This window comes from Eulemur rufifrons, unplaced genomic scaffold (assembly GCF_041146395.1).
Source record: "Eulemur rufifrons isolate Redbay unplaced genomic scaffold, OSU_ERuf_1 scaffold_43, whole genome shotgun sequence".
In the NCBI taxonomy this organism is placed as follows: Eukaryota; Metazoa; Chordata; class Mammalia; order Primates; family Lemuridae; genus Eulemur; species Eulemur rufifrons.
The window spans coordinates 447,501-462,248 of NW_027182825.1; the positions used below are offsets into that span (position 1 = coordinate 447,501).

General features: G+C 55.4%; 1 non-coding gene and 1 pseudogene across 1 annotated transcript; one reads left to right on the forward strand and one right to left on the reverse strand.

Annotated features, from left to right (window-relative positions):
* The first annotated feature begins 301 nt into the window (after positions 1–301).
* On the forward strand, positions 302–454 carry LOC138379512 (5.8S ribosomal RNA). The gene has a single exon (XR_011232228.1). It is a non-coding gene; the product is annotated as a 5.8S ribosomal RNA (ribosomal RNA).
* A 3,729-nt stretch (positions 455–4,183) lies between these two features.
* Positions 4,184–4,275, reverse strand: LOC138379513 (small nucleolar RNA U13; annotated as a pseudogene).
* Positions 4,276–14,748: the final 10,473 nt, after the last annotated feature.

Here is a 14,748-nt window from a genome sequence, read left to right on the forward strand (position 1 = left end):
GGTCGTCGGCGGCCGTCGTGGGAAAGGGGGCTTGACCCGGGCGGTCGTCGTCGCGCCCGTTGCCGCGTCGCCGCGCCGGCGCTCCGTGCCACGGGGGCGGGAACCCCCCCGGGCGCCTGTGGGGCGTCCGTGCCCGCGCGCCGGGCGCCCTGTGTGGGAACTTCCGACCTTTCGGAGTCTGGTCCTGTCGTCTTGACTGGCTCGGCCTGAGGCAATTCCCTTCCCCTTGGTGGGGGTGGGGAAGGTGTCGTGCCAGGGAGGGCCTCCCTCCGCGGAGGTCCTCGCCCATCAAACCTCATACGACTCTTAGCGGTGGATCACTCGGCTCGTGCCTCGATGAAGAACGCAGCTAGCTGCGAGAATTAATGTGAATTGCAGGACACATTGATCATCGACACTTCGAACGCACTTGCGGCCCCGGGTTCCTCCCGGGGCTACGCCTGTCTGATCGTCGCTTGACGATCAATCGCCCCCCCGTGGGTGTGCCTCCGGGCCCCCGCGGGGGTCGCACGGCTGGGGGTTTCTCTCGCAGGGCCCCGCTGAGGGGTCCCTCCGTCCCCCTAAGTGCAGACCTCGGTGGTGCGCCCCTCCTCTTCCGTCCCGTCCCCCCACGTAGGCATGTCGTTGGCGTGTGGGGGGTGGACGTGGTGGGGTCGCGTCGCTGCCAGCGACGAGGGAGAGAGGCCGGGAGGGCTTTCTCCCGTGGGCGCCACGGTGCCATCCTCTCGGGAGCCGCCTTGTGCCCTGCGTGGCTGGGCCTTCCCTCCTTCTGGATGGTTCGCCTGGGAGGGCCCGATGGGGGTGTGTTCACGTGCCCCTCGCGCGCGTCGGCGTGTCTCCGTCGCTCGGCGCCGGGGTGCGGGGTCTGGGGACGAGGGGGTCTGTGTGTGCGGAGGGTGTCGTGTCTGGGTCGCCGTCTTTCACCGCATGCCCCTGGCGGCGGCCCGGCGGTCTGGGCCGCCACCCTCTGCCCCCTCCTTGTCTTCCCCTCTTTCCCCCACACCGGCGTCGCCGGCCAAAGGCACCCCCGCGCCTATGGGGGGCCGGGTCCACATCCCCGCCGTGTTGCCCGTTTGGGGCTGCACCCTGGGGATGCGTGCCCCGGTGGTGACCCGCGGGATGCCGTGGTGTCGTCCGCCGTCGCGCGCCCGCCCCTGGGGTCCCCGAGGCCCACCGCTGTGCTGCGTGTCCCGAGCCTGGGTGCGGGGCTCAGGATGGGTGCTGACCGCCGTGTCTCTGCCGTGTCCCCTCCGCCTCCGTCCGTCCGAGGGGCCGCCGAGGCGCCTGGGGAAGGAGGGCGTTCCGTTGGTTTGGGGGGGTGCCCTCTGGTCTCCTCGGGCACCTCCCCCACTCTGCGCGACCTCCTCCCTCTCTCGGGTGTCGCGGTGTGTGTCCCTCGAGGTCAGGCGGAGGGGGGGTGCGGTCGAGGTGCCGGTGATCTCCCCGTCGGCCCTGGTCCTCGCCCGCCGGCCTGTGCTCCGTCCCGTCGTCCCCGCGGCCTCCGACGCGCTCTCCTTCCCCACGCCTGCCCTTGTGACTCGCCTCGGCGGCTGCCGCCACTGGGTGGTCGTGGGGTGCGGCCGGGGGGGAGATGCCGTCGTCCAGAGGGCCGGGGGCGGCGGTCGACCGTGGTGCCCCCACCCCCGCTCCGTCGTGCGTGTGTGCCTCGGCTCCCGCCTCTCCCCTCGGGTCCCCCGAGCGCCCGTGCATGCGTCGGGACGCGCCGTCGTTCCCCTGGCGCCCGTGCGCGTGCCTCCCCTCCGAGACGCGACCTCAGATCAGACGTGGCGACCCGCTGAATTTAAGCATATTAGTCAGCAGAGGAAAAGAAACTAACCAGGATTCCCTCAGTAACGGCGAGTGAACAGGGAAGAGCCCAGCGCCGAATCCCCGCCCCGTGGTGGGGCGCGGGAAATGTGGTGTACGGAAGACCCATTCCCCGGCGCCGCTCGTTGGGGGGCCCAAGTCCTTCTGATCGAGGCCCAGCCCGTGGACGGTGTGAGGCTGGTAGTGGCCCCCGGCGCGCCGGGCCCGGGTCTTCCCGGAGTCGGGTTGCTTGGGAATGCAGCCCAAAGCGGGTGGTAAACTCCATCTAAGGCTAAATACCGGCACGAGACCGATAGTCAACAAGTACCCTAAGGGAAAGTTGAAAAGAACTTTGAAGAGAGTTCAAGAGGGCGTGAAACCGTTAAGAGGTAAACGGGTGGGGTCCGCGCAGTCCGCCCGGAGGATTCAACCCGACGGCGTGGTCCGGCCGTGCCTGTGGTCCGGCGGATCTTTCCCGCCCCCTGTTCCTCCCGACCCCTCCACCCGCCCTCCCTCCCCCGCCGCCCCTCCTCCTCCCCCTCCCGGGGTGGGGGTTGGGGGGCTCCGGCGGGCGGGGCCGGGGGTGGGGTCGGCGGGGGACCGCCCCCCGGCCGGCGACCGGCCGCCGCCAGGCGCATTTCCACCGCTGGCGGTGCGCCGCGACCAGCTCCGGGACGGCTGGGAAGGCCCAGCGGGGAAGGTGGCTCGGGGGTCCCCGTCCTCTCCGCCGCCCGCCCTCTCTCCCCGAGAGGAGGGGGCGGCGTGTGGGGGCGGGCCCAGCCCCCGAGTGTTACAGCCCCCCGGCAGCAGCACTCGCCGAATCCCGGGGCCGAGGAAGCGAGACCCGTCGCCGCGCTCTCCCCCCTGCCGGTGCTCACCCCCGCGGGGGTCTCCCGCGAGGGGGCTCCCCTCCGTGGGGGCGCGCCGGTGACTCTCCGGGGGGCCGGGCCGCCCCTCCCACGGCGCGACCGCTCCACCAACCCCCCTCCGCGCTCTCCCCGGACCTCCCCCCTCCCGGGGCGTGGGCTCCGGGGAGGCCCCGCGCGGCCGGGGGCGGGGCGGACTGTCCCCAGTGCGCCCCGGGCGGGTCGCGCCGTCGCCCAGCCAGGACCGCATGGTGCAAGGGGGCCGACCAGATGTCCCGTGACACAGTCTCTGCGCGGCCGGCCCCGCCGACGCTATAAATGGGGATCGCGGCCAGAGGGCGCTGCGGTTGCGGGCTCCTCGACTCCCTCTCCCTAGTACCTCACTGGGTGTCCGAAGGTGGGACTACTTTTTTCTCCCGCCCACTGGCTCGCTAACGCCTCCGCCTCCACCGGTGTCGTGCTGGGACCCCATGGTCCATGGGGTTGACCAGATGTCCCGTCGCACTTAGTCTCTGTGGGGCCGGCCCCGTCGACGCTATGGAGGGGGGTCGCCGCCAGAGGGCGCTGTGGTTGCGGGCTCCTCGACAACCTCTCCCTCGTACCTCAATACGTGTCCGAAGGTGGGATTTTTTTTTTTCTTTCCCCCTCCACCACCCCCCGCCCGCCGCAGCCCACACCACCTCCGCCTCCGCCTCCGCCGCCGCCTAGCCCGCCTCCGCCGCCTAGCCCCCCGCCGCCTCCTCCTCCTCCTCCTCCTCCTCCTCCTCCTCCTCCTCTTCCTCCTCCTACTCGTCCTCCGCCGGTTTGGTGCCAGGATCCCATGGTCCTTGGGGTTGACCAGATGTCCCATCGCACTTAGTCTCTGCGGGGCTGGCCCCATCGATGCTATGGAGGGGGGTCACCGCCAGCGGGCGCTGCGGTTGCGGGCTTCTCGACTCCCTCTCCTTCCCCACCCCTCCACTCGCCCGCTCCTCCTTTCTTTACTCCCTATCGCCCCGCCCCCTTTTTTCTCCACACACACTCAATTATCACGCTCACGAACTATCCCGGGACCTGGCGTGACTTTCATCGCAATCTTCCCCCCCCCCCCCCACACACACACATAGAGACACACCCTCCCGGCAGGGAGCACCCTGAGTGGTTGAGCAGATGTCGCTGCTGCATGCGGCCTCCGCATGGGTTCGCTGGTTGACCAGATGTCTGGGCTTTGGGTGGTTGACCAGATGTCTGGTCTGTGGTCGTCATCCTGACAGGGAGGCTTCGGGACGGATTTGGTCTCTCTGGCCCCGCTGCCCCTAGGGGTCACCCTGCGATCGCTATGCTTCTCGCGCGGGGCGAGGGGCGCTCCGGAGCATTCCTCTCCTCTCGGAGTTTCTGTCTGCAGTCTCTCGACTTGCTCTCACTCCCCTACCCTGCTGTGTGACTTTCTTTTTGGTCCTTTCATTTTATCTGTTCTCTCTTTGCCTTTTCCTGCCCGCCTTTCCGCTCCCCCCCCCCGATTCATGGTTTCACGTCACGCGGGTGACGTGCCGACACACCAGGAGGCCCTTCTCACACGTGCGCGTGAACACGCAATCAACACGTTTATGAACTAGAAAGGGATCTGGTGTGACTTTGCTATTATTTCCCCTCCCCTCCTCCCCGCGCTGAGAATGAGTTTCCCCGGGCTCGTGTGCCCGCCTGGGAATTGGCTGCAGACGCCATGGCCCCGGGTCGACCACATGTTGCCCTGGGGTCCACCAGATGTCTCTGGCGAATTGGGGCCCTAGGGTGCTTGTGACGGTGTGGTCACTAGGTGTCGCTCTGGGCTCAGTATTCTTCCTTCTCGCTGTGACTTTGGTCTCTTTTTTTCGAAATTTCTTTCTTTCTTCCTCTTTTGCCCTGTTTCCATTTTCCCTTCTTAATCTCTTTCTCTCTTTTTGTTGCTTTTTTTCCACGGCAGATGGGTGATGTGTGTGTGGAGGAAACGCGGCGTCAGGGAGAAGACACATCTCACATGTGCTCGGGAACACCCGATCATCACGCTTCTGAGTACCGACCGATGGATCTGGTCCCGAATTTTTTAATAGTTTTCTCCTCTCTCTCTCTCTCTCTCTCTCTCCCTCCCTTCCTTCTCTTTCCTTTCTCTCCCTTCCTTTCTTTCTTTCTCTCGCTCTCTCGCTCTCGCTCTTCTTTTCTTTCTGACAGAGTCTCTCGTTCTGTTGCCCTGGCTAGAGTGCCATGGCGTCAGCCTAGCTCACAGCAATCTCAAACTCCTGGGCTCAAGCGATCAGACTGCCTCAGCCTCCCGAGTAGCTGGGATTACAGGCATGTGCCAGCATGCCCAGCTAATTGGATATACGTGTGTGTGTGTGTGTGTGTGTGTGTATATGTATATATATATATTTTTTTTAATTTTTTTTTTTTTTTGAAACAGAGTCTCACTCTGTTGCCCAGACTAGAGTGCCGTGGCATCAGCCTAGCTCACAGCAACCTCAAACTCCTGGGCTCAAGCGATCCTACTGCCCCAGCCTCCCGAGTACCTGGGACTACAGGCATGCGCCACCGTGCCCGGCTAATATTTTTCTGTATATATTTTTAGATACTGTTTCTGTATATATTTTTAGATATATAGTTTCTTTCTATTTTTAGTAGAGATGGGGGTCTCGCTCTTGCTCAGGCTGGTCTCGAACTCCCGACCTTGAGCGATCCACCCGCCTCTACCTCCCAGAGTGCTAGGATTACAGGCGTGAGCCACCCTGCCTGGCGTGTACGTTCTGTATTCACAGAGACGGAAGGCAGGGAGAATGTTACCCTTTCAAAGCCCGCCCTGCTCGCCTCTCAGCCCACCGATGGCACTCTGAATCCTGTGGCATTCCTTCACTCAGCTGAATTCTTCAGCACCCGACGCCCCCCCACCCCACCCCCGTGCCACGGGAGTTCGTTCTCATGGCAGAGCCATCGAGGCTGTTGCCACACGTGTTGTAGGTGCCTAGGCAGACTGTGCCCTGGCCCCGAGGAGGTACGGAACCGCCTATCGCCTCGGGAGGGAGGGACAAGATGTGTCCGTGTCCAAGGCGACGTCCTGTCGATCACGAGGAGGCCTGCAAAGGCTCATATCTGCCAGGCATTGAGCCACATGACATGAAACACCGGTGTGTTCCTTCACTTAGGTGGTGTCGCGTGTTGATACTCACAGAGGATGATAAACCCACTCGCATGCCGGCTGAGCCCCCTGTGTCTCCTCCTCTATCCACTGAGGGAAAAAACCGCAACGAAAGGTAGAAAACCACAGGGTGGGAAGAGAGCCCGTCGCTCTCCCTATGTGACCGTCCGGAGTGCTCGTTCAGATGGGAGGAGGTGTGTGTGTGTGTGTGTGTGTGTGTTTCATTGATTTTGGTGCCATCTTTTCTCTGCAGCTGCGTCAGAGGACAGCGATTTTTCCGATTTTCACTCCGCTGAGTGAATTGCCTTTTGAAGAGAATGTCCACAGGAAGCCTACGGTTCTCCCGCGTGGGTGGCCCTCCTCTAGAAATGAATCTCGTTTCTTGAACGGAGGGGACTTGTTGACGCCATCATTCTTTTGGGACGACTTCTCAGATGCTAGCTTTGGACCGCAACATAGGTACCCCCGACATTGCCTCAACGGTTCCGTGGTGCCTCCTGTCAAGAGACCCCACCGACCGTCCCCAGCCTGCCTGCTCAAGGGAGCCGGGCCCCTTCTGATCTGTCCACCTGCCGTGAAGCTCCCTCCCGAGGGTCGGAAAGCCCACCTGTTTCCCAGTTCGGTTGAATGATGGGGCACCCGGGCAGGGCACTGGCACCGAGTGACTCCATTCTGAGTCTGTCTGCTCTGTGGGGCGGGGGCGGGGGCGGGGGCAGTTCCGTCTCGACCGGTGGCCTCCTACCGACTGACTCTATGGGACGGACCATTCTCACTCAGGATCGTGTACCTTCTTGGCCTAGGCACATCCCGGCACTGAAAGCCACTTTTCGGGGACACTCTCCCACGTACAGATAGATGGCCTGCACGAGTGCTCTTCCTTTCTCGAAACACTGGAAATCTGTCCTCGATTTTACCTGACCTACCTGACGGTGTGTGATAAAGGAGCATAGAACCCTCAGCCACCCTCCACCTTCCCGCTGTCACGAGAGACAGTGCCGAGCGTGAAATTCTATCCCTGACTCTCTGTGTCCACCGGAACGTGGCCTGACTGCAGTGACGTCAGCTACGTCAAGTCGTTCTCTGGGTAGGGAAAGAACTTAACCAGATAGGCCCTATCGGTCGCTTCTCTGTTCTGATAGTTTTGTGGCAGCCATTTCTTTCCCCCTTTCTTTTCTTTTTCTGTCTCTCTCCCCCACCCCCACCCCCAAATTCTTTCTACGAAGACGTTTAGGATGTCAGATTCTGGCCACATGCCCCCCCTAGGCATAGGGGGCCAGCATAGACAAAGGTCTTCGGTACCAAGTGTTCATTCCACGGTGACAGATATTGCCACTCTTGTATTGACGATCGTGAGTGGGTCAACTCTGAAAATCCCTGTACTCTACTTCTCTCTTGGGTAGGTCCCTGCCCCAACCCTCCCGCTTCTAGCACACACCCAGGGGCACTCTCTCCTCTCTGGATAAAGTTCCAGATGATCCGATCCGCTCCGAGGCGGAAGGGGAGCTGGCCGGGCCACCCACTGTGCGCCCCACCTCCACCCCGCCCCACCCCCGTCAGTCATAGGGTCCGTTCTTTTCAGGATGACACCGGCAGCGGCAGCGGTTGTTGGGTGTCACCTAGCGGCCACTTTGATCAGACCTCGGGATCCGGAAAGTCAGGTGATGTTGGGAGTTTAAAAGCTGACTCCCGGGAGGTGTGGAGGGCGGGGAGGAGAGCACGGTCCGGACGGTCCCACCCTCTTCTTCCCGGGCCCGCAGCTCTGGGCCCGCCCGGGGCAGCCCTAGCCTCTAGCGGGTCTCCGCCCACACGCCCTGTTGTCTGCGGGAGGCGCCCCTCCTCCCGCTCTCTGCCTCCTGCCGGGACCATAGGCCTCTGCCCGTCATCTTTTTTATTTTTATTTTTTCCCTTTTGTTTGTTTCTCTTTTATCTTGTTTTTTAGGCTTATCAAATATCATATCGTATAAAAACTTAAATCACAGAATGAATTATATTATATAACAAGATGTGGCTTTTTATCCTACGCCGAGAACGATGAATTTTTCTCTTCGTGTCCATTTTCCTGTCCTGGAAGAAATACAAAGTTGCTCGTGATACTTCCCCATCATCTTCCAGTTTCCCCAACTGTCAACACGATGTATTCGATCGTATATCTTTGTGTGCGCACGTGGGCGCCTGTACCTATTTCTTTTCGGCATCAGTCTCAGGTCTTTTGGCACCTAGGGGGGAAAAAGGAGAAACCAATAAAGGACAGAAAGACGTTCTGTCGTTTTACGCTCCCCACCACCACCACCACCACCACCACCACTTTTGGGAGCTTGTAGTCTGGCCTATGTCCCCAAGGCAGGTTAAATCTTTTCTTAAAACTCCCAAGTGGTCCCCTGCCCCCCCCCCCCAGGTGGGCGGCCGGCAGAGTTCACAGGCTTTGTTTTTGGCAGAGCCTGGACGATTGAAATAATTAACCACAATCATCGCTAAAGCTGAGAACCCCTCCCTCCCTCATTAAAAGCTCTGTATTTCTGCCTAGCCCTATGTTCGGGGAAATTCGGAGGCTTGAGATGGGAAGGTCTACCCTATTTTCTTCTTTACCGGCAAAATAGACTCTCTCTTTCCTTCCTCCTCAAACAGCTTGTCCTCGTTATTCGGCCTCGTGGGCAAGTGGCCGAGCTTTCGGTAACACCAAGTCTTCTAAGTTGTGTTGTGTTATCGGTCTTGTTTTCTTTCTTTTCTTTTCTTTTCTTTTCTTTTTTTTTTTTTTTGAGACAGGATTTCTTTCACTCTGTCCTCTCCCAGGCCGCCTTGGCCTGATTGTAGCTCACAGCAAGCTCCAAATCCAGGGCTTAAGTGATCCTCTCTGCCTCAACCTTCTGAGTAGCTGGGACTATAGGCAAATGCTGCCACACCCGCCATAATTTTTCTTTTTTGTTTTTTTTGTTGGTAGAGATGAGGTCTCATCGTGTTACCCAGGCTGGTCTCCAGCTGCTGGGCTCAAGTCACGCTCCCGTCTCTGCCTCCCAAGTTGCTGGGATCACGGGCATGAGCCACCATGGCCAGCCAGGTTATTTAAAGGCGATCGCTTTGCTATCCTGATACAAAACCCCAAATGTGCGAGTTTAAGGCACCAGACGGAGGGAGTCCCCACACTACATTGTCACGAACATTGAGGGTGGCTCACGAAACAGCTGGGATGTGGCCACACAGTAGTGATCGAGGAGATATATTCTAGTGGGATAGCAGAAATATAGAATGTCCTGAAGATGCTAAATGTCGGAATGCCACAGCAGTCAATGGCTGACAAACTTCCATTCCATTGTGTCATGGTAGGCAGCTTACTTTTCTCCTGCTCCCTCGGTATGATTAAGGCCTGACGTAGAAAATGTCTACGTCTCATCCAAATCCATCGAGACGATGGAAGGGGGAACTGGGAGAGGAATAAAGAAAAACAAGAGAGGGAGAAGCAAAACAAGAGAGAAAGGGGACGAGGAGGAGAAGGAGAAAACTGCCTCCCCTGCCCCCATGCTACCCAATTAATAAATGAAGAATGGCCTCTTCCCTCCTCTTCCCAACCCCTAACTATGCCTGGAGGTGTATCGTAGGCCTACAGTCCTAAGAAATGTACAACTACTGATAGTAATGGGAAGAAATGCAGTCTAATAGGTTTCTGTGCAGTGGGACACCCTGGCCAGGGCACTTACGGTGAATGGAGCTTGCAGGGCGGGCGGGAGGTTGCTCTGGGTGAGTCTGTGAGTTGGCGGTGAGTGGTGAGTGAATGTGAAGGCCTAGGACATTACTTACTGTAGGTTTTCATAAACCCTGGACACTTAGGCCGCATGACATTTACCTTTAGAAATTTCTTTCTTCAATAATACATTAACCTTAGCTGACTGTAAGTGTTTTCACTTCATAAACTTTTCCATGGTGGTTTGGTTTTTTTTTTTTTGTTTGTCTGTCTGTTTGTTTGTTTGTTTTTCTTTCTTTTAAACTTTTGGACTCTTTTGCAACACCACGACTTAAAACACAAATGCGTTGCACTGTTGTACACAGATATTTTCTTTCTCTGTGTCCTTATGTGTTCCGTAAGCTTTTTCCTACTTTTAAAGTTTTTATCGTTCTATGCACTTTTCAAAATAATAAAAACTAAAACGGGGGGGGGTGGGAGAGGGAAGGAGAGAAATACACACACATGAATATGTTTCCCAAGTGAACTAAGGAAGGGGGCCGAGTCAAGGTTCTCAGGGAGCCACCAGTGATGAAACGGTCAGGCTCAGAATCAGCATTGCAGAGTGGCTGCAGAGCCGGGGGGCCTGGACTGGCTACCTGGATGACACTCCGTGTTTGGTAACTTGGCGAGTCATACATCCTCTTGAGCCTCAGCCTCTTCATCTGCAAATGCAGAAATCATGGTGCCTACCCCACAGGGATATTGTGCAGAGTGAAAAAGCAAATGCAGGCAAAGCCCACAGAAGCACGCGTGGTAAACAGTAAGCCTTTAATCGTGGTCACAGTCGTTGTTATAGGACCATCTTCCTATGTCCTTGTCTTTTAAAGATTAGCAGAACCTCCCAGAAGATGAGAATGGGCTCCCCCTGAGCAAGTCTCGGCTGTAAAGTCACAGGCATGTTGAGCATGTGGCACAGAAGGCAGAATAAAAACCTGATCCCGGAACATTATGTTCCTGCAGGACATGAAATCATTGACGGTATGGGAAATCCTACCTCATATCCGTTTTACTAGAACACCTATGATTGCGTACGCACATGGACGCACGCGCACGCGCACCCCAAACTTTTTGAGCTTCACAAAACAGCGTAACCAAGGAACACACTATGATGCTTCTTAGCGATCTATTTAGGCCCAGGTTACTCGTCACTCTGAGCCTGCCTCCTTATCTGTCCAATGAGAATAGTGTTTGTCACAATTATCGTCATCGTCATCCTACCTAACGCTTCTGGTAAAATTGAAGTGTGAGAACACCCGCTAGACAGAAAATCCATGTTATCTCTCAATTTTTCTTCCTCCTGATTTCTATCTGAATCTGTGAGCTCGCTTTGGTTCACTTCGGTTTTTCAAGAGGCTCCGGTTACCTTCTCTCCCACCTATATCGGATTGGGTCTGACGGAAGAAAGAAGGAAAAAAAAAAAAAACATAGTAAAGAAAGCAGAACAACATTTGTTTCTGAAGCAACCGATAAAACATTGCTGATGAGCCGGTCTTTTCTATTTCAGTAAACCAAGGAGGCCTATTGTCACGAGGATGTGAGGGGCCCGGATAAGATTGGATGATTACCCCTAAAGGAGACAAAGCAGACAGACTATGGCGCATGTGATCTTAGCAAAGAGAATAAACAGTGACCTCTCTGCCGAGTTGGGCCTTAGCATACCAAAGGGAAATAAAGGTGTAATAGGATGCTCAATTTTTACTCTGGAAACAGAGGTTGGTTGGGCACTGAACTGAGAACACTGAATTTTTTACCCTCCTTGATATTCACATAGGCTTAGAGGAGGCAAAAAAAAAAAAAAAAAAAAAGAATACTGAGCCTATAAGTCATCCCTAAAACTCGGATTTTATGTTCCCTTGCCTTTTCATAACTGAGCAACACACAACATTAAAGAATGGACACAGGCCGGACGCGTTGGCTCAGGCCTGTAAACTTAGCACTCTGGGAGGCCGAGGCGGGAGGATCGCTCACAGTCAGGAGTTCGAGACCAGCCCGAGCGAGAGTGAGACCCCCCGCCCCCGTCTCTACTAAAAATATAGAAAGAAATTGTCCAGACAACTAAAAATATATAGAAAAAAATTAGCCGGGCATGGTGGCACATGCCTGTGGTCCCAGCTCCTGGGGAGCCTGAGGCAGGAAGATCGACTGAGCCCAGGAGTTTGAGGTTGCTGTGAGCTAGGCTGACGCCACGGCACTCACTCTAGCCCGGGCAACAGAGTGAGACTCAGTCTCGGGGGGAGGGGGGAACCCAAAAACAAACAAACAAACAAACAAACAAAAAAACCGGAAGGGACACAGACTTCCACAGGTTTGTGTGTGGCCCCTTTTACTTATTAACGCTACAGGACCTTAATTATTTGTGCTCTGAATCTGATATTCAAATTATCCTTGTGGCCAACGCGTTTGAACAGTAGATGGTAGGGGAAGAAGAGTTCACCTCCTGAATAGATGACAAGTAACAGGAGTACTGGTGAAATTACAAGTGGCTTACGTTTACACACTGAAAATCCCAGTTAGCCGCTACCATGAGTTCAAAGAAGAGATCTAAATTTCTGACCCTATGACCCTAAAAGATATTTCCTCCCATGGTGTCACAGATAAAAATAAAACTGCATCCTAGCACTTTGGGAAGCCTAGGGGGAAAGGATCGCTTGAGGCCAGGAGTTTGAAGTTGCAGTGATCTATGATGATGCTACTGCACTTTAGTCTGGGAAACAGAGTGAGGGCCCATCAAAAGAAAAAAAAGAAAAAAAAAGAAAAAGACAGAAAGAGAGAGAGAGAGAGAGAGAGAGGAAGACACAAGTAAAGAAAGAAAGAGAGAAAGAAGAGAGGAGAAGAGAAGAGAAGCGTCAATCTATCCATTGCATTTTCTACCCTTTAGGTGACTGGGCTTCAGCAGGGTGATGTGATCTGACAAAGTTCATGTTGCTAAGAAATAAAGCACTGGGGTTCAAACTCTGAGTTTTCAAAATCCAGCATATCCCCCTACCCACCATACCGTGCCACCTCTGAGAGTGGATATCTCACAGAGGAGAGCTGTGGAGGCCATTCTTGGACAGACAGAGTCAAGTAGTGGAGACCATGGAGTCTCTGCTCTGCAGCCAGTCTAGAGACATATGGAGCCATTAACACTGCTTGTGAGGAAAATACCATGTCATAGGGAAACAGAAATATTTTCCGCCTTAGGCAGATACAATTTAGGAAAAGACCCGAAACCCCTCTTCCTCTAACAGTGCTTTCTGGTCAGATGCTGACCCCTTCGATTCACAGATTCAGATACATCATTCAATGCAAGCATTGTCAACAAGTCACTCTTTGCAGCTTTCTGAAATTTCTCGGATATAGCATACTTGTAAAGATGATCACTTATGTGAAGACACCACCCCTCCAGAAAAACAAAAACAAAACCAAAACAGAAGCCCACTTTTCTCTGCTGTGAAAATCAAGATCAGCTTTTATGAGATCCACTAAATTCACACAAGAAGTAAAATATAATCATACTGATATATGCAATTTTTCTCTTAGAACAGAATGCATGGTGCTCCTTATCGTCTCAGATACTGTCAACAGAAAGCACGCGGTGGATGAACAATCTCCGTGAGCTTTTCTACAGAGATGGTGTGTGTGTGTGTGTGTGTGTGTGAGATAAATAATGAGGGTTGAGGAGCAGATAAATGACTGGGGGAAAACAACAACAACAGCAACAACAACAAAAACCACTTCCTGGTTCCTCGATGCAAGCATTCATTTAAAGGGTATACTCGTATGTATACCTAGGTGGAAAGTGGAAGCAGCTTTAAAAAAAAAAAAAAGAAAAATTGCTGTGAGCCCTGGTTATGATACGGCAATAAGCGCTAGCTCTTGGAAGGTGTAAAACATATTCATGGTGGCTTACGCCAATTTGGGATGTACAAAGACGAGCTTGAGCACCACCACCAACCAAAAATATGAATGAATACCTGGCTAGCGATCAGGATCAGACATAATAGAAAAGAAAAAGCTCCCAAGGCTAAAATAATGTGAACACGATTGACTCGTCCATGGAAAAGGACCCCAAATCACTGCAAAATAATTTAAAGAGTTTTATTCTGAGCCCAGCGGCCGTGATCATGGCCCCGAGAGCTACGCCCAAGAAGCCTTGAGCAAGCGGACCCATTGTGGTGGGGTGGGTTACAGTTTGGCTTCATACATTTTAGGGAGACAGGAATTACATGTAAAATCACAAATCAAAACATGGAAGGGGTACATTGGTCTGGGCTGAAAAGGCAGGACATCTGGCAGTTGGGGGGGGCGGGGGAGGGAGGGTGCGGTGTTTACAGGTTTACAGCTGGGTTTAAAGATTCTTTGATTTGCAATTGATGACATAAATGAACCTCTGCCTAAAGGCTTTGCATCATGTTTTCAGTTAAGGTAAGGAGGTCTGCTAATCACAGACAAGCCACTGGACAGTTTACCCAAAACTCAAGTGCCCTGTAGTTCAGTAAACGGTTGGCCTGCTAGATATGCGTTAAGCTTTGTCTTGCCTGGCCTTAGGCCCGTCGGACATTCAGTATCTCATTGTTATAAAATCTGACTCCATCAGGGAGGGGTGTCTGACTTCCCCTGTCCTTGCGGGGCAGCAGCTCAGGTTTAAGGGTTTTTCTAGGGTTCCCTGGGCCAACCACGGGACGGGTCAGCTGGCGGTGGCGGGCGGGGGGCGGCTTAAGATTTTATTTTAGTTCATAGACTCCAGAAATGGTGTTTCAGTGGGAAAGACACACGAGTTCATGAAAAGCTTTCATTCAGTTGGTCTGGCTCCTCCCTGAGGTCGTCTCCCTGCCCCCCACTCCTCCCCTCCCCTGGGGCCGGAGCGGGGGGGGGGGGGAAGGCCCAAGAAGAGAGGCGCGTGGGGGAGGTGCCGCTCCCAGAACCAGAGACTCGTCTGGGCCCCACGTAACCCAGCCACCGCGACCGCTTCGCCCGAGGAGGTGCCCAGCAAGTCGTGCTTCTGCCCCTCGGGATTGCCTGCGGGCTGGGGGCGGGGTACGAGCTCCCGGCCCAAGAGGGAAACCCCTAGCCTGGCCGCACAGATGGCCGGGCCCCCGGCGGAGCCCTTCCGCCGGTTTCCACCCCTCCCCCACTCACTGCGCTGACTGCGCATGCGCGCTCGCACGTAGCCGCCTCGGGCTTCTCTCGGGCGGAGCCGCTTTCAGCCGCGACCCCGCCCCGCGAGCTGC